Below are 23,544 nucleotides of genomic sequence, written 5' to 3'. Positions count from 1 at the left end.
CTTCCTACCACTCTGCCTGCCACTCTGTCTGCCTATGCTCACTCTCTCTCTCTGACAAATAAATAAATAAAATCTTTAAAAAAAAAAAAAGATATTTATGGGGGCGTACAGGTGGCTCAGATTGTCATGTCTGCCTTTAGCTCAGATCATGATCTCCACGTCCTGGAATTAAGCCCCATGTCCAGCTCCCAGCTCCTCCAGGAGTCTGCTTCTCCCTCTCCTTCTGCCTCTTCCTCTGCTTATACTCTCTCTATCTCTCTCAAATGGATAAATAAAATCTTAAGAAAATAAAATAAAAGATATTTATGATTATACTGTATATCTAACTTTCTGTTTTGCTTTTTTACTCAAAATCATGTTATCACCATTTTTATAAAATTAAAGATTGAGAAATTAATTTTAATGGCTATATGATAAAGAACATATGAAAGTACTATATTAAATATAGTACTATATATATGCTATATATATAGTACATATATGTGTATGAATGTACTACAATGATTGTTTTTGTCATGTATTGTTTACTAGAGTGGCGTTTTATGCATGTATTGGTATATACATACAGATTTAAAATATTTATGTGTGTGCATGTGTTTTATATTCTGTCTTCTGGGAACTTTTTGTTCTTTCCTTTTCTAACCATGACTGGCAATTTTAAAAAGCTCATTCTAATAAGTTCTACTTTTCAGATTTGATAAATTAGATAATAATCAGATTGTATAATTTTGCATTTGTTAACAGATCAGATATCCCATATCTTATTAAGAACTTATGAACACATACCTAGGCTATTGTGGTAGTTTAGCCCAGCAAAAAAAAAAAGCATCAAGTTGGAACAGGAGAAACCTGAGCACAAAATATTTTTTTACCACCTATTAGTACTGTGATCTGTATCCATACTTCTCTGAGCTTCAACTAATTCAGTTATAAAAAGGAGAGGATGGTCCTTGTCTTCTGGGGTTGTTGTGAAAATTAGAAGATATATAAAAGAATCCAGCATATAATTAGTGTATAACATTCTGTCATCCTTCAAAGTCAAACAATCAGAGAGCATCTGGAGACCCGGTAGAAAACTGATTAATGGGAAAGTATAATTACTTTATGCTTTAATAGTTTTTTCCCATAATGTAGTCTTTAAAAAAAAATTGGTAACTCTTACATTCCCTTCAATAAAGATAAAAACCTCAGTTTAATATATAAAAACCCATAGTCTATAACCCACTTCCTTTTCTTATTTCCTCTCTAACAGTACTCTTAAGTTTACTCAAGTCTTTCTTTCCTTTTATTATTTTTTTAAATGCTTCTTCTTCTTAATTATTCAATGTTCTGTGAGGTTCATTTTATTTATAACTAGAATTCTTTCTTCATCCTTGTTAAGTGCTAGCAACTTAATTATCAAATGAGAAGAGTATCAGTCTTCTGATTGGTATTCTTTCTTTCCACTAAATTGGTTTTCAGGACAGAGAACTAAGTTTCAAATCTGTTCTGCAAACTCATTTCACAATAACAATGAATTAAACTGACTAAGGTACAAGAACAATTTCTTATGGTTATAAGATATACTCTGTATTTCATATTAAGCATTGATTTCATTTTGTGTAGTAGGAAATATTGTACCCAAAATAATGGTGCTTTTTGGAACTGATCCCAACTGGGATCCCCTAGTTTCATTCACAAAAAAGGTTGAAACTGCATTAAGAATTTCTGCTTTTGTTATTATTGGTCTAAATATCTCTGAGATATTTACAGAATATTTAACTTCTGGAGAGTATACACCTTGGAGGTATTACTGGTTTTGCACATGATAGGATGGTTCTCTAAGGATAATATCTAAAATGCAAAACCAAAATTGTAATGCTGGGGCTGGATGTTTTATATGCACTTGAAAATTTCTGTACTAAAATTTACAAACATTAAGATAGTTGGGGGATATGAGGGATAGACTGGGAAAGAGCATATATGTGGATTTTTTTGGAGTTTATTTTATTTTTTTAAAGGATTTTATTTATTTATTTGACACAGAGAGGGAGAGCACAAGCAGGGGGAGTGGCACGCAGATGGAGAGGGAGAAGCAGGTTCCTCACTGAACATGAAGCGGCTTGATCCCAGGACCCTGGGTTCATGACCTGAGCTGAAGCAGATGCTTAACGACGGAGCCACCCAGGCACCCATGTGGACAATTTTTATATTAATCCCACCATAATTAACATACAGTGTTATATTAGTTTTGGTCATATAACACAGTGATTCAATAAGTCTATACATTACTCAGTGTTCATCAAGATAAGTGTGCCCATGATTTCCTTCATTTATTTCACCCATCTTCCCACTCTCCTCCCCTCTAATAAGCACCAATTTGTTCTTTACTTTAAGAGTCTGTTTATTGAGTTGCCTCTTACTTCTTTTTAAAAATTTTTTATAATTATGTTCTTTGTTTTTTTAAATTCCACATATGAGTAAAATCATATGTTGTCTTTCTCTGGCAGACTTATTTCATTTAGCATTATAATACTTTTAGATCCATCCATGTTGTTGCAAATGGAAATATTTCATTCTTTTCAGTGGACGAGTAATATTCCATTTTATATATATACACAGCCTCTTCTTTTTTTTTTTGAAATCATCCTTTTTTTTTTTTTTAAATTTTTCTTTTCAGCGTAACAATATTCATTGTTTTTGCACCACACCCAGTGCTCCATGCAATCCGTGCCCTCTCTAATACCCACCACCTGGTTCCCGCAACCTCCCGCCCCCACCCCTTCAAAACCCTCAGATTGTTTTTCAGAGTCCATAGTCTCTCATGGTTCACCTCCCTTTCCAATTTCCCCCAACTCCCTTCTCCTCTCTAACTCCCCTTGTCCTCCATGCTATTTGTTATGCTCCACAAATAAGTGAAACCATATGATAATTGACTCTCTCTGCTTGACTTATTTCACTCAGCATAATCTCTTCCAGTACCATCCATGTTGCTACAAAAGTTGGGTATTCATCCTTTCTGATGGAGGCATAACACTCCATAGTGTATATGGACCACATCTTCCTTATCCATTCGTCTATTGAAGGGCATCTTGGTTCTTTCCACAGTTTGGCGACCGTGGCCATTGCTGCTATAAACATTGGGGGTACAGATGGCCCTTCTTTTCACCACATCTGTATCTTTGGGGTAAATACCCAGGAGTGCAACTGCAGGGTCATAGGGAAGCTCTATTTTTAATTTCTTGAGGAATCTCCACACTGTTTTCCAAAGAGGCTGCCCCAACTTGCATTCCCACCAACAGTGTAAGAGGGTTCCCCTTTCTCCACATCCCCTCTAACACATGTTGTTTCCTGTCTTGTTAATTTTGGCCATTCTAACTGGTGTAAGGTGATATCTCAATGTGGTTTTAATTTGAATCTCTCTGATGGCTAGTGATGATGAACATTTTTTCATGTGTCTGATAGCCATTTGTATGTCTTCATTGGAGAAGTGTCTGTTCATATCTTCTGCCCATTTTTTGATATGATTGTCTGATTTATACAGCCTCTTCTTTATTCATTCATCTATCCATGGGCACATGGGCTTCTTCCATAATTTGGCTATTATAAATGATATTACAATAAATATGAGGGTCCATATATCTTTTCAAATTATTGGTTTCATATTCTTAGGGTAGATACCCAGTAGTGGAATTACTGGGTGATATGGTAATTCCATTTTAAATTTTTGAGGAACCGCCATACTGTTTTCTACAATGGCTGCACCAGTTTGCATTCCATCAAAAGTGCATGAATGTTCCTTTTTCCACATATCCTCTCTGACACTTGTTTCTTGTGTTGTTGATTTGAGCCATTCTGACAGATGTGAGATGATATTTCATTGTGGTTTTGATTTGCATTTCCCTGATGATGAGTGATGTTGAGCATATTTTCATATGTCTGTTGTCCATCTGGATGTCTTCTTTGGAGAAATGTTTGTTCAGGTCTTCTGCACCCCCCTTCAAAAAATCTTTTTTTGAAGATTTTATTTATTTATTTGACAGACAGAGATCACAAGTAGGCAGAGAGTCAGGCAGAGAGAGAGAGGGGGAAGCAGGCTCCCCGTTGAGCAGAGAGCCCGATGTGGGGCTCGATCTCAGGACTCCAGGACCACCACCAGAGCCGAAGGCAGAGGCTTTAACCCACTGAGCCACCCAGGCGCCCCTCTTCTGCCCATTTTTAATGGAATTATTTGGTCTCTCTGTGTGTGTATGTGTGCATGTGTGTGTGTGTTGAGTTGTGTAAGTCCTTTATATAGATACTAACGCTTTGTCAGATATGTCATTTGTAAATATCTTTTCCCATTCAGGAGGTTGCCTTCTAGTTTTATTGTTTTCTTTGCTGTGCGAAAGTTTTTTGTTTTGATGTAGTCCAAGTTTATTTTTGCTTTTATTTCTTTTGTCTCAGGACATATATTTAGGAAAATGTTGCTATGGCAGATGTCCGAGAAATTACTGTCTGTGTTTTCTTCTAGGATTTTTATGGTTTCAGGTCTCAAATTTAGGTCTTTAATCCATTTTGAATTTATTTTTGTATCTGGTGTAAGAAAGTGATCCTCTTTCATTCTTCTGAATGTAGCTGTCCAGATTTCCCAACACCATTTATTGAAGAGACTGTCTTTTTTCCATTGCATATACTTGCTTCCTTTGTCAAAGATTAATTGATCAGATAATTGTGAGTTTATTTCTGGGATCTCTATTATATTATGTTGATCTATGTGTCTATTTTTGTGCCAGTACCATACTTCTTTGATTACTATAGCTTTGTAGTTTTGTAATATGGTTTGATACCTGGGATTGTGATACCTCCAATTTTGTTCTTTTTTAAGGTTGACTTAGCTATTCAAGGTCTCTTGTGGTTCCACAAAAATTGTAGTATTATTTGTTCTAATTGTGAAAAATGCTGTTGTATTTTGATTGGGATTACATTAAATCTGTAGATTGCTTTGGGTAGAATGGGAATTCTAACACTATTGAGTCTCCCAGTCCATGAGTATGGAATATCTTTCTATTTGCTTGTGTCATCTTTAGTTTCTTTCATCAATATTTTATAGTTTTCAGAATGCAAGTCTTTAACCTCTTTGGTTAACTTTATATCTAGGTATTTGATTATTTTTGGTACAATTGTAAGTGGGAATGTTTTAATTTCTGTTTCTGCTGCTTTATAATTAGTGTACAGAAATGTAAAAGATTTCTGTATATTGATTTTGTATCCTGTGACTTTACTGAATTAATTGATCAGTTATAGTAGTTTTTTGGTGGAGTCTTTATGGCTTCATACATGTAGTATCATGTTATCTTCAAATAGTTAAAGTTTTGCCTTCCCCTTACCAATTTGGTTGGCTTTTTTCATTTCATTGTCTGATTGCTGTGACTAGAAATTCTGGTACTATGTTGAATAAAAGTGGTGAGAATGGACACTCTTGTCTTGTTCCTGACCTTAGGGGCCAAGCTTTCAGTTTTTCACCATTGAGTATGATGTTTGCTGTGGGTTTTTGATATATGGCCTATATTAAGTTGAGGTTTGTTCTATTTAAACCTACTTTGTTGAGGATTTTCATCATGAGTGTATCTTGTACTTCATTAAATGCTTTTTCTGTGTCTATTGAAATGATCATATGATTCTATCCTTTCTCTTATTGATATGGTGTATCACATTGATTGATTTGCAAATATTGAACCACCCTGTACCCCAGGAATTAATACACTTGAATGTGGTGAATGATTTTTTTTAATACTTGTTGAATTTGGTATGCTAATATTTGTTGAGGACTTTTGCATCTATATTCATCAGGCCTGTAGTTCTTTTTATTTTTTGTAGTAACTTTATCTGGTTTTGGTATCAGGATAATGCTGGCATCATAGAATGAATCTGGAACCTTTCCTCCATCTTCTACTTTTTGGAACAGTTTGAGAAGAATAGGTATCAACTCTTCTCTAAATATTTGGTAGAACTCACCTGTGAAGCCATGGTCTTGGACTTTTGGTTGTTGGGAGTGTTTTGATACTGATATAATTTCAATGGTGGCAATTAGTCTGTTCAATTTTTCTATTTCTTTCTTCTTCAGTTTTGGGAGGCTATATGTGTCTAGTAATTATCTATTTCTTTTAGGTGGTCCAGTTTTGGGGCATATAATTTTTTCATAATATTCTCCCTATAATCCTTTGTATTTCTGTGGTGTTGGTTGTTACTTCTCTTTCATTTCTGATTTTGTTTATTTGAGTCATCTCTCTCTTGTTTTTGATGAGTCTGGCTAAAGTTTTATCAACTTTGTTGATCTTTTTAAAAAAACAGCTCTTGGTTTCATTGATCTGTTCTGTTGTTTTTTTGTTTGTTTGTTTTGTTTTCTTTTTTAGTTTCTATTTCATTTGTTTCTGCTCTAATTTTTATTATTTCCTTCCTTCTACTGGTTTGGGGTTTTATTTGTTGTTCTTTTTATAACTCCTTTAGGTAAGGTTAGGTTGTTGATTTGAGACTTTTCTTGCTTCTTGAGGTAGGCCTGTATTGCTATAAACTTTCATCCTAGAACTGCTTTTGCTGCATCCCATAGCTTTTAGACCATTGTGTTTTGATTTTTATTTTTCTTCATGTGTTTTTTGATTTTCTCTTTGATTTGTTAGTTGACCCATTCATCTTTTGGTAGCACATTATTTCGCTTCCATGGATTTATGGTCTTTTCAGATTTTTTCTTGTGGTTGATTTCTAGTTTCATAGTGTTATGGTCAAAAAGCATGCACTGTAAGACTTCAGTCTTTTTAATCTGTTGAGACTTGTTTTGTAGCCTCACATGTGATCTGTTCTGGAGAATGATCCATGTGTACTTGAAAAGAATGTGTATTCCACTGTTTTAGGATAGAGTGTTCTGAATATATCTATTAGATCTATCTGATCCAATGTATCATTCAAAACCACTCTTTCCTTGTTGATTTCCTTCTTGGATAATCTATCCATTGATGTATGTAGGGTGTTTAAGTCCTCTACTATTGTTGTGTTGTTATTGATTACTTCCTTTATGTTTGTTATTAACTGCTTTATGTATTTGGGTGCAAAATTATTTACAATTGCGGCACCTGGGTGGCTCAGTCGGTTGGAGCCTCTGCCTTCGGCTCGGGTCGTGGTCCCGGGGTCCTGGGATCAAGCCCCGCATTGGGCTCTCTGCTCTGCGGGGAGCCTGCTTCCTCCTCTCTCTCTCTTTGCCTGCTTCTCTGTCTATTTGTGATCTCTGTCTGTCGGATAAATAAATAAAATCTTTAAAAAAATATATTTACAATTGTTACATCTCCTTGTTGGATAGTACCTTTCATTATTATATAGTCCATCTTTGTCTCTTGTTACAGTCTTTATTTAAAGTCTATTTTATCTGAAATAACTATTGCTACCCAGCTTTCTTTTCACTTCCTTTTGCATGATAAATGCTTTTCCATTTCTTCACTTTCAATCTGCATGTGCCTTTGGGTCTGAAATGAGTCTAGTGTAGGCAACATAAAAATAGGTCTTGCTTTTTTATCCATTCTGTCATGCTGTGCTTTTGTTTGGAATGTTTAGTTCATTTACATTCAAAGTACTTATTGCTAGGTATGTACTTATTCCCATTTTGTTACTTATTTTATGTTTGTTTTGGAGTTATTCTCTGTCCCTTTCTTTTATTTTCTTCTCTCATTGTTTGCTGGCTTTCTTTAGTGCTCTACTTGGTTTCCTTTCTCTTTATTTTTTGCATAGCTATTACCAGTTTTTGATTTTTTGTTGACCATTAGGTTAATATATAACATCTTATGCATGTGGTAGTCTATATTAGGTTGATGGTCACCTAAGTTTCAACTCATTCAAAAAACACTAAATTGTTACACTCTCCCTCCCATGTTTCAGGTGTATGGTGTCATACTTTACATATTTTATTTTGTGACTCTCTTGACTGATTTTTATAGATATACTTTATTTTACTACTTTTATGCTTCTTACTTTTCTTATTCCTGATTATGGTCTTTCCTTTCTACTCACAGAGTTGCCTTTAACATATCTTAGAAAGCTGATTTAGTGGTGATGAATTCCTTCAAAACTTCTTTTCTGGGAAACTATCTCTCCTTCTATTTTGAATGATGGCCCTGCTGGGTAGGGTAGTCTTGCTGGTAGGTTTTTTATTTCAGCACTTCAAATATATCATTCTGCTCCCTCTGGCCTGCTAAGTTTTCACTGAAAAATAGCTGATAACCTTATGGGGTTCCTTTTGTATTTAACTGTTTTTTTTTTTTTTCCTCTTGTAGCTTTTAAAATTCTGTCTTTACCACTACTTCCTGCCATTGTAATTTCTGTGTGTCTTGGTGTGGACTCTACTGTGTTGATTCTGCTGGCAGCTCTCTGTGCATCCTGGATCTGGATTTCTATTTTCTTCCCCAGATTTGGGAAGATTTCAGCTATTATTTCTTCAAATACATTTTCTCTCCCATTTTTTCTCTCTTCTCTTTCTGGGATATAATGTGAATATTATTACATATGATATGATATGAGTTCCCTTAATCTATTTTCATTTTTATTATTTGTTTTTCTCTCTCATATTCAGCTTAATTGCTTTCCATCACTCTGTCCTTCATGTCACTGATCCATTCTTCTGTTTCCCCTGGTTTACTATTTCCTCCCCCTCTTGCCTACTATTTATTCCCTCTAGTGTATTTTTAATTTCAGTTATTGAGTTCTTCATCTCTGATTGGGTCTTTTTTATGTTTTTTATCTCTTTGTTGAGGGTCTCACCGAGGTTTTCCAGTCTTTTCTCAAGTCCAGTCAGGATCTTTCTGATAATATGTAAGTTACTTATTTCCATTTCTTTTAGCTCTCTTGCTATGATTTTGTACTCTTCTTTCATTTGGGGACATATTCCTCTGTCTCCTCATTTTGTCTAATTCTCTGCATTTCTTCATGTTTTAGGAAAGTCAGCTACTTTTCCTGATCTTGAAAGTCATGGCCATATGAAGAAGAGCTCCTGTAGTGCCCACTGTACAGTGTCCCCTGTTTACCAGAACCTGTAATTCCGAGATATCTCCTATGTGTGTTTTGTGCACCCTGCTGCTGTGGCTAAGCCGTTTTTTTTTTTTTTTTTTTGCCTCCAGTCCAATCGTTTGCAATGACTCTCTTTGCCTGTTGGGGGCAGGGTTTGGTCCCTGTGTTGGTAGCCAGTCTGGGACCATGTTGGCTTGAGTTGAGTCAAAGGAGGCATTTTCCTGAGCTGCAATGCTGACAAACTACAGGGTACTTTCCCTATGTTGTCCCCTACGAAGATTTTGTTGATGGGTAGGCCTGCAGTCAGACCAGATGTCTGACTTAAGCCCACTGCTGGGACCTCAGTTGAACAGATATGTATGGTTTTTTCCCCCTCTCCCTATGCAGGAGCCACTTTGGAGTGGTGCCAGCCCCTGTTGTATGGCTGCTTGCACACTGCCAGTCTTGTGGCACCACTTTGGATGAGCTCTGGCCAAGTGCATATTAGATGGGGCAGGTCTGCAGGAGAATGCAGGGGTTGGGGACATAGTGCTAGCAAGGTTTGGGCAGGTCTGTTATGGGAGAGGACTTGTAGCCACTTTAGGAAATTCCTGCTGCTGGGATCAAGGGGGCAGATCCACAGAAGCACGCAGGGATGGGGCTTACTATTAGCTGGCTAGGTGGGAAGTTTTGGCACTGAGCTGGTTCCCTGCAGGTGTCTGTGTATCTAGGCTGGGAAAAGGGGAGGGAAATGGCACCCACCATCTCTTTTGTTCTTGAAACCTACAAACAATCCCTCTACCTCAGCACTTGCTCTGAGATTAGGAAACAAATCTACCTCCTATTATACCCCAGGCATTTTTCAAACTGCTGCTTCTATGCTGTGTCTCTGCAGGGCTGTTTGTTGTGCTGACTCTTTAACGTAAGTACTCAGCCCACTGAATTTTAAAGCTGAATTTTTTACTGATTGTAAAAACTCACAAAGCCAAGCCCCTCTGGACTTCAAAGCCAAATGTTATGGATATTCGTCTCCCCAGTGTGGGCCTCTTGTGCCTGAGTTACCTAGTATGGGGTCCTCTTTTCTCCCCTCTCCATACCTATAAAGTCCCTCCCCCCTGTGAACAGTCCTGTGGGTCCCTTTGGCTCCTGACCATGTTTCCACCCTCCCTACAATTGTCATTGTGCCCTCTTCTCTACATTTAGCTGTTCTGTTGCTGTTCAAGTCATTTTCTGGTTTATTTATACTCCTCCGGTTGTTATCTAGTATCTGTGGGACAGGTGAGCCCAGGATCCTCCTACTTTGCCATCTTCCTAGAAGTCCACCTATATTGATTTAATGGTACTATTAGTGTTCTAGATCTTGGGTTGGGAGGTATATTTATGAGTATTGATTATATTATGATTTGTTTATTACATCTTTATTACATATAATGTTTATATAACATTATTTGCTTATTTATTTATTTATTAAAGATTTTATTTATTTACTTGACAGCCAAAGATCACAATAAGGCAGAGAGGCAGGCAGAGAGAGAGGAAGGGAAGCAGGCTCCCTGCTGAGCAGAGAGCCTGATGTGGGGCTTGATCCCAGGACCCTGGGATCATGACCTGAGCCGAAGGCAGAGGTTTTACCCACTGAGCCACCCAGGCGCCCCAACATTATTTATTTTTAAATAAAAAAAATTAATTTAACTTCCTGACACTTTTTATTTTAAAATTTCAAATATAAAGTAAATAAAATACAATAGATAATCCAAAATGGATAATACGAAAAATTCATGTACTCCTCTTAATTCAACAACTATTTTTTTTTAAAAGATTTTATTTATTTATTTGACAGACAGAGATCACAAGTAGGCAGACAGACAGGCAGAGAGAGAGAGGGAAGCAGGCTCCCTGCCGAGCAGAGAGCCGAGGCAGGGCTTGATCCTAGGACCCTGGGATCATGACCTGAGCCTAAGGCAGAGTTTTTAACCCACTGAGCCACCCAGGCGCCCCTTAATTCAACAACTGTTAACATGTTGCCAAATTTTAAAATATTTCTGTCTATATATATGTATACATTAGTTTTCTTGCTGAAATGTTTAAAAGTCATTTGCAGACATATGAAACTTCACCCCCTAATATTTCATCATACAACCTTTAAGAATAAGAATGTTCTACTTAATCCCAGTGCCATTATTACACCCAAGAAACTTAATAATAATTTTGCATTATTTAATATCCACTGCATATTTTAAGTCTCCCAATTATCTCCAAATTCCCTTTATAGATGCATATTTTAACATATTAAATTTGACATATTGAATTCAGACACACATGTATAAAACTCACACACACACACACATAACACATCTTCTTTAGACATTAATTCGTTGATAGATACTTAGGTTGTTTCCATATCTTGGCTGTTATCAATAATACTGGAATGAACATGGGAGTGCAGATACCTTTTTAAGGTCTTATTTGAATTTCCTTTGCATACATACTCAGAAGTGAGATTGCCAGGTCATATGGTAATTTTATTTTTTAATTTTCTGAGGAACTTCCATACCATTTTCTGTAATGGCTGAACTATTAGGGCAAATTCTTTTTTTTTTTTTTTTTTTTTAATTTATTTGACAGAGAGAGAGAGAGACAGCGAGAGAGGGAACACAAGCAGGGGAGTGGGAGAGGGAGAAGCAGACCTTCTGCCAAGCAGGCAGCCCAATGCAGGACTCGATCTCGGGACCCTGGGATCATGACCTGAGCTGAAGACAGACAATTAACAATTGAGCCACCCAGGTGCCCCACAAATTCTTGAAAGTTGAAAAATTTGGTCAAAGTTATAAGCCTTCTCTAGGCTTATGATCTGGATTGGTGGTTGGCTTTCCATAAAGATTGTACCAAATTCTACTGATACAAACCATGTTTGTTAGTATTCCCCTAAATGTGACATTTGCTAACATTGATCAGTACAATTAAAAATATTTTCTGAATATAATAGAAAAGTATATTATCTGTAATTTTGATTACATTTTCAATTTAATTGGACATTTTTGTTTTTTCTATAAATTATTTTTCTTATGCCATTGCCAACTTTTCCATTGTAGTTTCAGCATTTTCCAAATAATGAAAGTTGAATGACCATGTAGCAGGTTATATTTTACTGCAAATCATTTTTTACAGTTTGACTTTTGAAGAAAGCTATTGTATTAAAGATGCCATGATCCTACCAGCATTAGAGGGACACTAAGAAATGTGGAAAAAAGTGTTTCTCTGTATCTTGTTCCCAGAAAGCTTATTTCTAGCACACACACATATAAAAGTCAGTCAGGCTAAGTGATTTAAAAATTGATGCCATTTCTTTTTTTTTTTTTTTAATTTTTTTATTTTTTATAAACATATATTTTTATCCCCAGGGGTACAGGTCTGTGAATCACCAGGTTTACACACTTCACAGCACTCACCAAAGCACATACCCTCCCCAATGTCCATAATCCCACCCCCTTCTCCCAAACCCCCTCCCCCCAGCAACCCTCAGTTTGTTTTGTGAGATTAAGAGTCACTTATGGTTTGTCTCCCTCCCAATCCCATCTTGCTTCATTGATTCTTCTCCTACCCACTTAAGCCCTCATGTTGCATCACCACTTCCTCATATCAGGGAGATCATATGATAGTTGTCTTTCTCTGCTTGACTTATTTCGCTAAGCATGATACGCTCTAGTTCCATCCATGTTGTCGCAAATGGTAAGATTTCATTTCTTTTGATGGCTGCATAGTATTCCATTGTGTATATATACCACATCTTCTTGATCCATTCATCTGTTGATGGACATCTAGGTTCTTTCCACAGTTTGGCTATTGTGGACATTGCTGCTATAAACATTCGGGTGCACGTGCCCCTTTGGATCACTAAGTTTGTATCTTTAGGGTAAATACCCAATAGTGCAATTGCTGGGTCATAGGGCAGTTCTATTTTCAACATTTTGAGGAACCTCCATGCTGTTTTCCAGAGTGGCTGCACCAGCTTGCATTCCCACCAACAGTGTAGAGGGTTCCCCTTTCTCTGCATCCTCGCCAGCATCTGTCATTTCCTGACTTGTTGATTTTAGCCATTCTGACTGGTGTGAGGTGGTATCTCATTGTGGTTTTGATTTCTATTTCCCTGATGCCGAGTGATATGGAGCACTTTTTCATGTGTCTGTTGGCCATCTGGATGTCTTCTTTGCAGAAATGTCTGTTCATGTCCTCTGCCCATTTCTTGATTGGATTATTTGTTCTTTGGGTGTTGAGTTTGCTAAGTTCTTTATAGATTCTGGACACTAGTCCTTTATCTGATATGTCGTTTGCAAATATCTTCTCCCATTCTGTCAGTTGTCTTTTGATTTTGTTAACTGTTTCCTTTGCTGTGCAAAAGCTTTTCATCTTGATGAAATCCCAATAGTTCATTTTTGCCCTTGCTTCCCTTGCCTTTGGCGTTGTTCCTAGGAAGATGTTGCTGTGGCTGAGGTCGAAGAGGTTGCTGCCTGTGTTCTCCTCAAGGATTTTGATGGATTCCTTTCTCACATTGAGGTCCTTCATCCATTTTGAGTCTATTTTTGGGTGTGGTGTAAGGAAATGGTCCAATTTCATTTTTCTGCATGTGGCTGTCCAATTTTCCCAGCACCATTTATTGAAGAGGCTGTCTTTTTTCCATTGGACATTCTTTCCTGCTTTGTCGAAGATTAGTTGACTGTAGAGTTGAGGGTCTATTTCTGGGCTCTCTATTCTGTTCCATTGATCTATGTGTCTGTTTTTGTGCCAGTACCATGCTGTCTTGATGATGACAGCTTTGTAATAGAGCTTGAAGTCTGGAATTGTGGTGCCACCAACGTTGGCTTTCTTTTTCAATATCCCTTTGGCTATTCGAGGTCTTTTCTGGTTCCATATAAATTTTAGAATTATTTGTTCCATTTCTTTGAAAAAGATGGATGGTACTTTGATAGGAATTGCATTAAATGTGTAGATTGCTTTAGGTAGCATAGACATTTTCACAACATTTATTCGTCCAATCCAGGAGCATGGAACATTTTTCCATTTCTTTGTGTCTTCCTCAATTTCTTTCATGAGTACTTTATAGTTTTCTGAGTATAGATTCTGTGCCTCTTTGGTTAGGTTTATTCCTAGGTATCTTATGGTTTTGGGTGCAATTGTAAATGGGATTGACTCCTTAATTTCTCTTTCTTCTGACTTGCTGTTGGTGTAGAGAAATGCAACTGATTTCTGTGCATTAATTTTATATCCTGACACTTTACTGAATTCCTGTACAAGTTCTAGCAGTTTTGGAGTGGAGTCTTTTGGGTTTTCCACATATAGTATCATATCATCTGCAAAGAGTGATAATTTGACTTCTTCTTTGCCGATTTGGATGCCTTTAATTCCCTTTTGTTGTCTGATTGCTGAGGCTAGGACCTCTAGTACTATGTTGAATAGCAGTGGTGATAATGGACATCCCTGCTTCGGAAAAGCTTTCAGTTTTTCTCCATTGAGAATGATATTTGCGGTGGGTTTTTCATAGATGGCTTTGATGATATTGAGGTATGTGCCCTCTATCCCTACACTTTGAAGAGTTTTGATCAGGAAGGGATGCTGTACTTTGTCAAATGCTTTTTCAGCATCTATTGAGAGTATCATATGGTTCTTGTTCTTTCTTTCATTGATGTGTTGTATCACACTGACTGATTTGCGGATGTTGAACCAACCTTGCAGCCCTGGAATAAATCCCACTTGGTCGTGGTGAATAATCCTTTTAATGTACTGTTGAATCCTATTGGCTAGTATTTTGTTGAGTATTTTCGCATCTGTGTTTATCAAGGATATTGGTCTATAGCTCTCTTTTTTGATGGGATCCTTGTCTGGTTTTGGGATCAAGATGATGCTGGCCTCATAAAATGCGTTTGGAAGTTTTCCTTCCATTTCTATTTTTTGGAACAGTTTCAGGAGAATAGGAATTAGTTCTTCTTTAAATGTTTGGTAAAATTCCCCCGGGAAGCCGTCTGGCCCTGGGCTTTTGTTTGTTTGGAGATTTTTAATGACTGTTTCAATCTCCTTACTGGTTATGGGTCTGTTCAGGCTTTCTATTTCTTCCTGGTTCAGTTGTGGTAGTTTATATGTTTCTAGGAATGCATCCATTTCTTCCAGATTGTCAAATTTGTTGGCGTAGAGTTGCTCATAGTATGTTCTTATAATAGTTTGTATTTCTTTGGTGTTAGTTGTGATCTCTCCTCTTTCATTCATGATTTTATTTATTTGGGTCCTTTCTCTTTTCTTTTTGATAAGTCGTGCCAGGGGTTTTTCAATTTTATTAATTCTTTCAAAGAACCAGCTCCTAGTTTCATTGATTTGTTCGATTGTTTTTTTGGTTTCTATTTCATTGATTTCTGCTCTGATCTTTATGATTTCTCTTCTCCTGCTGGGCTTAGGGTTTCTTTCTTGTTCTTTCTCCAGCTCCTTTAGGTGTAGGGTTAGGTTCTGTACCTGAGACCTTTCTTGTTTCTTGAGAAAGGCTTGTACCGCTATATATTTTCCTCTCAGGACTGCCTTTGTTGTGTCCCACAGATTTTGAACCGTTGTATTTTCATTATCATTGGTTTCCATGTTTTTTTTCAATTCTTCTTTAATTTCCCGGTTGACCCATTCATTCTTTAGAAGGATGCTGTTTAGTCTCCATGTATTTGGGTTCTTTTCAAACTTCCTTTTGTGGTTGAGTTCTAGCTTTAGAGCATTGTGGTCTGAAAATATGCAGGGAATGATCCCAATCTTTTGATACCGGTTGAGTCCTGATTTAGGACCGAGGATGTGATCTATTCTGGAGAATGTTCCATGTGCACTAGAGAAGAATGTGTATTCTGTTGCTTTGGGATGAAATGTTCTGAATATATCTGTGATGTCCATCTGGTCCAGTGTGTCGTTTAAGGCCTTTATTTCCTTGCTGATCTCTTGCTTGGATGATCTGTCCATTTCAGTGAGGGGAGTGTTAAAGTCCCCTACTATTATTGTATTATTGTTGATGTGTTTCTTTGATTTTGTTATTAATTGGTTTATATAGTTGGCTGCTCCCACGTTGGGGGCATAGATATTTAAAATTGTTAGATCTTCTTGTTGGGCAGACCCTTTGAGTATGATATAGTGTCCTTCCTCATCTCTTATTATAGTGTTTGGCTTAAAATCTAATTGATCTGATATAAGGATTGCCACTCCTGCTTTCTTCTGATGTCCATTAGCATGGTAAATTCTTTTCCACCCCCTCACTTTAAATCTGGAGGTGTCTTCGGGCTTAAAATGAGTTTCTTGGAGGCAACATATAGATGGGTTTTGTTTTTTTATCCATTCTGATACCCTGTGTCTTTTGACAGGGGCATTTAGCCCATTAACATTCAGGGTAACTATTGAGAGATATGAATTTAGTGCCATTGTATTGCCTGTAAGGTGACTGTTACTGTATATGGTCTCTGTTCCTTTCTGATCTACCACTTGTAGGCTCTCTCTTTGCTTAGAGGACCCCTTTCAATATTTCCTGTAGAGCTGGTTTGGTGTTTGCAAATTCTTTCAGTTTTTGTTTGTCCTGGAAGCTTTTAATCTCTCCTTCTATTTTCAATGATAGCCTGGCTGGATATAGTATTCTTGGCTGCATGTTTTTCTCGTTTAGTGCTCTTAAAATATCATGCCAGCTCTTTCTGGCCTGCCAGGTCTCTGTGGATAAGTCAGCTGCCAATCTAATATTTTTACCATTGTATGTTACAGACTTCTTTTCCCGGGCTGCTTTCAGGATTTTCTCTTTGTCACTGAGACTTGTAAATTTTACTATTAGGTGACGGGGTGTGGGCCTATTCTTATTAATTTTGAGGGGCGTTCTCCGAACCTCCTGAATTTTGATGCTCGTTCCCTTTGCCATATTGGGGAAATTCTCCCCAATAATTCTCTCCAGTATACCTTCTGCTCCCCTCTCTCTTTCTTCTTCTTAAAAATTGATGCCATTTCTATGTGGATATTTGATTTTTGTAAATATTTCAGCAGTGAACCTAGATACATTTGCTAAATGTCAAAAGCAAAGCACTAAACATGGAGCAAGTTTAGAAACTCTGTTTCTACTGCTACTTGACTCCTCTGTAGAAGTTTCCTTATGGCGTTTTTGGTATAGTCATGTTTTCAATGATCAAGGTCACCTCTACATGGGCATACTATAGCGATTTTAAAATTATAATTCTTCTAGGCCTATTTTGAAGTTGGAATTTTTGAAGTGTAGATTCTTCTTTGAGCACATTTTCTTCTTTCTGTATGGCTGTTAAATTGAAACCTCTCCCTTCCTTATATGCTTCCTCAAAGATAAGACGAGAAAGCCAATAATGTCCAACCTTGTCCCCAAATTGTGTTAAGTGTTACTGCTACATAGTATAGCCAGGTGGCAGCTTCTTTTTCTCTTCTGCAGTGTGTTAATTTATGGCCTTTCAATCAATGCTCAGCTCTACTTTGAGGAGCAAACATGGTCCTATGGGGTGAAATATGTGAATCTTAGTTTTTGTCACCAGCATTAACACCCAATAAGTTGTCCTTACACTGACATGATCTGCAAAAATATAGGACTTTGTTTTTTGGTATTTATCAGTTATACCTTGTCTTATTTTGTAATTATCTTTATATTTTGTTAATTCTGCTTACCTTCCATCCAATATTAACTCTCAGAAGGCATAGATGTGTCTTAACTTATCACTCCATCTCTGCACAGATTCTTGATGAAGGAAGTTGAGTTGAGTCATCTTGTTTTTGGAATTGAATTCCACATTCTATATGATTTGCTTGGGAAGCATATATAACTTTCTCTGGTTGGTCCTGAGTCAGAAGCAAGACCAAATTATTTGGAAACAACCATCAATATGGTCCTGTTTTAAAAATATAATTGTAGGGGTGGCTAAGTAGCTCATTCGTTAAGCATCCGCCTTTGGCTCAGGTCATGATCCCAGTGTTCTGGGATCAAGCCCCAGAGAGGGCTGCCTGATCCATGGGAAGCCTGATTCTTCCTCTCCCACTCCCCCTGCTTATGTTCCCTCTCTTGCTATGACTCTCTCTGTCAAATAAATAAATAAAATCTTAAAAAAATATGTATATAAATTTTTAGCTTATTGTTTTCTCAGAGGAAACAAGCATCTTTCCCTCAGTTGTGTTACTGAAGTTACATCAAGGGCAAAAGTTTGTAATTATTTATCAGGAAAGACTATTTTTTCAATTAAAATTGGCATATATATTTTAAAAACCTTTATAATCCTGTGATAATATATATACATTTCACAATCATTAGAGTTCTAATGTCTAGCTTAAATTGTCTGCTGTAATTTCCATCTCCTACATGGGACTAGCTATTACCAGTTATTATTATTTATAATATAATATAATATAATAATAATAATATAATAATAATAAAGAATTATTATTTTCTTTTAAGTAGGAAGTGTTTTCATACTCAAAAACAAGAGTCAGTCTCTCTTAAAACTTCTTTACTTCAGGTCACGTAAATTAAACTCTTTTCTCACAATTTTTACTACCAAACTTAAAATGGTATCTGTCTCTTTGTAATGGACTTTCTCAAAATTGCCATGCAGAACATCACACAGGTTCTGACTAATGCATTGTTGTTTGAAGAGTGGTAAGTGGTATATATATATATATATATATATATATATTTATTATATATATTATATATATATATTTATTTATATTTATATTTGTGGGATCCAGGAAGTCAATGGAACCACAAAAACAAGTGCAAATTTAGGACATGCAAAAAATTAGTAAAGGCCTAATAACCAAATGGCAGAGGGTTTATTTAATATGGTGGGGTTGTTTTTTTTTTCTGTTTGTTTGTTTGTTTGTTTTTTTGTTAGCTATCCTGTTAGCCTAATAGAAGGAAGTGTTTCTGTTCCCATAATATACTGATATAAGTAGCAAGGAAATGAATAAAATTTCATGAAATAAATGGAATTTTCTGCCAGATTATGGTTGAGGGACAGACTTGGCCAATGGATTCGTTAATGTATATGAGGATACTGGATCTGATTCACTGAACTATGTACTTAGAGTGTGATCACATTGACCCAAATACTCTCTTTTACTGGGACTATGGTATGATCACTTGCCATCTCTCTGCCCTAGCCAGTGGTGTGTGAACAAATAATATAGCTGATTTAACTGTTTGGCCTTGGAGATAGTTAACTGTGGCCTCATTAGTGCCACAGTCATATGGTATGACTACACAAAAATAACCAACTAAAGAGAAATCTATTACTTGACCTTCCGGTGCTTTCTTTCTTACATGGAAAAAGTGAATAGAAATTTATTTTGAGACTGTTGATTTTGCCACTTGACTTTACTTTGCAGCAGGAAACCCTATTTCCTCTTAGGACCAGTCACTCTAGCCAGGTTCGTCCAGGGGTTATGAAGAGCTGGGCTCTATAGCTTGCAGCTCAGATGCCCCTGATACCACCAGACATTCCCAGATACTCCCGGTGCTGGCACTGCTACCACTGTGGCACCTGGATGCTATTATAGCTTCTAATGTGCTTCATTGTCCTTTCCTGATACTGCTAAATGAATCTACCTCACGCTCTTTTCTTATTCTTTATGTCACTAGCTTCACATTCAAAATCCTAGAGTTTGATCCTGATGATTGGCTGAGCCTTGTTCATGCACCCATTTCCTAACTAGCACGCTTCTTGGGAAAACAAGTATCCATCCTTTTCAGCTTCTTTAGGGGGAGGTAGACTGCCATCTGCGAAGATTTAAAAGGTGGGGAAGTACCCAAGACACGGAAGGTGTGGAGACTCAGACAAATGCACTACAAGTTGGAAAGTTTAATGTATGTTCTGAGGTTGGAAAGCATGGAGAAAAAGTGGGGAAAACACTCTGGAAGTTGGACCTAGAACAAGGGGAACCCTGACAATCAAATAAAGGCATTTAGACTTTATTTGGTAGGCAGAAAAAGTCACTAGAAATTTCTGCACGAAGAGGTCAAAATGGGCTTTAGCAATAATGATCTTCAGCAGTTTGTATAGAAGAACATTTGGAGAAAGGAGATTTTGGAGGCAGAGAAACCAGTGAGAAGTCCAGGGAGTTATCTACACATAAAGTGATGGGTGTCTGAACTTGGATAGTGTCTAGAGCAAAGGAGGTGGAAAGAATAGAGCTTACTTAAAGAATCCACTTCCCTCCAAGCATTCTCAAATTCAACATTCTTGATAGCATAAATATGAATAACTCATTAAGAAGTATTCTTCTATTGCAAAGAGAACCCAGTGGCTGCTGAGGGCAGCACTCCTTAGAGTGTGGACAGCTGGGCTCTTGAGATCTTTGCAGCCAAATTTGCAAGATTAAAACTATTTTTACAGTAATACTGAGATGTTAGGTGCCTTTCTCACCATGGTGACATTTACACTGATGATACAAAAGCCACAGTGACTAACACTGCTCCTCATCACAAACCAAGGCAGTGGCACTGAACTATATCAGTAATACACAGTAATCATTGTATTCTTTACCCACATACCCACATACTTGTAAAAAAAAAAAAAAGAAAGAAAGAAAGCTGTTTCACCTAAGAATATCTTTAATGATGCAGTAAAAATACTAAGTTTATTAAATCTTGATCCCTAAATACATGGCTTTTAAGAATCAGTGTGAGGAAATGGGAAGTACAAATAAAATCGACTGCACATCAAAATGTGCCAAACACAAGCATAATTGTTTGAATTGGAAGCTAAACTAGCTATCCCTGCCTCCCCTCCCTACACATCATTTTTGCTTGAAACAACAACTGACAAGTGATGATTTTTGATCTTTAGCTGGTTGATAGACACTATCTTGAAAGTGAATGAAATGGATCTGTCCTTTGGAAAAAATAGTTTTTGTTGCTAATGATAAAATTAAAATTTCAAAAAACCTGTATCTGTCAGCTCACCAACATCCTAACATTTAAAGATTTTTCTAATGAGATTATTGATGAAATTAATGGATGCGATTTAAAAATTATGCAGTGAACTGTGTCAACATTTGAAAGATCTATATAACTCAGTGAGCAAATATTTGAAAAGTGACCAGTGCAGGATATTACAAAGTCATGGGGAAAAAAATCCATTCAAAGACCAAAACAAGCCAGTAGATTTTATAACAAAGAATGAAAAACCCACTGGTATGGTTTTAGATTCTGTATTGCAACTTACTTCTAAAAACTAATCATTGCCCAGTTTTAATGTTGTTACCATTGAAGAATATCTACAGTTCTCTTCCCTTCTCTAACTGTATATCTATGTGAGACTGGATTTATATTTCAACAATAACAACATATTACAACAGATTAAATATAGAAACAAATATAGGAATCCAACTCTTACCTATTTAAGCCATATTTTGGAGATTTCCAAAATATAAATGCCATTCTTCTAATTTTTCTGTTTTGGAAAATACATTATTGATGTTAATATATAAAGTATTTTTTATTTTTTATTTCTTTAGATTTTACTTATTTATTTGAGAGAGAGCAGGAGTGCTTATCCTCTTTTTTCATTTGGGACAAATCCTTCCATCTTCTCATTTTTGTCTAAGTCTCTATGGCTATTTCCATGTGTTAAGAAAGTTGTCTATGTCTCTAGCTCTCAAGGGCAATGGCTTTATGAAGAAGAGATCCTTTAGTGCCCTGCAGTGTAATGTCTTCTATTTTTGAGAGGCTATTCCTCTATGTCAGAGCTCAGAAAAGGAGGGAATGGATATAGATAGAATTTTTGGTGGGGAGAGGAGGGTAAAGAAAATGTTCTTGACTTGATAGCAATGATGATTGTAAAACCTTGTAAATATACTAAAAATCACTAAATTATGTACTTTAAAAAAAAAGATTTATTTATTATTTGAGAGAGAAAGAGGGGGGAGGGGCAGAGGGAGATAGAGAGAAGCAGACTCCCCTCTGAATATGGAGCCCAATGTGGGGCTCAATCTCATGACCCTGAGATGATGACCTGAGCCAGATTCAAGAGTCAGATACTTAACCTAACTAAGCCACACAAGTGCCCCAAATTATACACTTTTAAATGGTCCATTTTATGGTATGTGAATTGAATCTCAATAAAAAAAAATTATACGCTGGAAAAAAACAAACTATGTTAGAGGTTAACAGCTAATACTGAAATTATTCCTGTTGCAAAAATGTTTTTTTTTTTAAAGATTTTTTCTTTATTTATCTGACAGAGATCACAAGTAGACAGAGAGGCAAGCAGAGAGAGAGGAGGAAGCAGGCTCCCTGCAGAGCAGAGAGCCCGATGTGGGGCTCGATCCCAGGACCCTGGGATCATGACCTGAGCCAAAGGCAGAGGCTTAACTCACTGAGCCACCCAGGTGCCCCGCAAAAATGTTTTGAGTAGCGGGGTTTGAGGGGTTGGTATAAATCATACAAAGATACAAATGTTGGTGATTTTGGAAATAATCAACCTTTCTATAATTTGCTTGAGGCTGGCTAGCCTTAGTGTTTTGCTTCATTTAGATGCTAATGATCACCATAACGCAAAATCCCTACATTTTTCACTTTTAGCAATGGTGAGTGAATTCAGTGACAGTGACTGAAGCCATCGGATTTCATGAGACTTGCTGACATCTCAGGGTAGCTGCCATCAGGAAGAAAAGGAAGCCGGTTGGAAGGATATTGGCAGTTGGAGTAGGGGTGGAGTGGGGAAGTGGTAGTTTTTGTAGGTATAGCAGCAGGACTGTCCTGGCAGTGGTAATACACAAACTACCTGCCTAGAAGTGGCATCACTGCAAGAGCTTACCCATTATGGGGCAGAACTCTATTAACAGGTCCATTCCCCTGGTGGCCAGAAGAGCAACAATGTCAGAACCCCAGTCCTAGAAGAAAGGGATTAAGAGCTCATGTCCCAATTGTTGAAGTCCTAGAACCTAAGTCAGGTTCGGTGTGTGAGGAGGTTCAGAGCCGACGACTAAAGAAAGAATTCTTAAGACGTCGTTGGTGCAAAAGGTGATTTTATTAGAGCACGGGGACAGGGCCCGTGGGCAGGCGGAGATGAGGCTGCCCTGGGTTGTGAGGAGTGGTTGGTTATATACACAGGAGTTGGGTAGGTGAGGACAAAGGGGTGTTCAGAAGGGCTATTGGGGCAAAGAATACTAACAGGATATTGAAGGCTTAGTTGCTATCAAGTAAAGACAATTGGAAGACTGGTGGAATGTTACATTCCTGCTATCAAGCATCCTTGTTAATGAGATTTAGGTTTAGAAGAAATTTAACTTTATTTACTTTTCCTTCTACTTCCACCTCCTTCGGTTTTTTTATGGAGGGGAGGGTGACATTAGGCTTGAGGAACTGAGTTCTGTGTCTTTGGAAATTGGGCTATTGATAAGGTAACTTCTTTGTTGTAATCTCAAGGACATTTGCAAACCAAGGGAGATTCCTGTCTTGCAGGATTGTGATCTCAGCAAGTTAACTATTTATCATTTTATGGCAGTCAGGGGTGCCTGAGGAATGCTACACATATGGAGGGGAGCGGA

At 37.1% G+C, this 23,544-nt stretch overlaps 1 pseudogene; it reads left to right on the top strand.

The window, feature by feature from the left end:
• LOC116574028 overlaps positions 1-23,544 on the top strand; it is a 68,634-nt pseudogene that overhangs the window by 28,528 nt on the left and 16,562 nt on the right.

The sequence above is a fragment of the Mustela erminea genome, chromosome 15 (genome assembly GCF_009829155.1).
Source record: "Mustela erminea isolate mMusErm1 chromosome 15, mMusErm1.Pri, whole genome shotgun sequence".
In the NCBI taxonomy this organism is placed as follows: Eukaryota; Metazoa; Chordata; class Mammalia; order Carnivora; family Mustelidae; genus Mustela; species Mustela erminea.
Note: the sequence above shows the minus strand (reverse complement) of the source record. Positions and strands in the feature narration are given on the sequence as shown.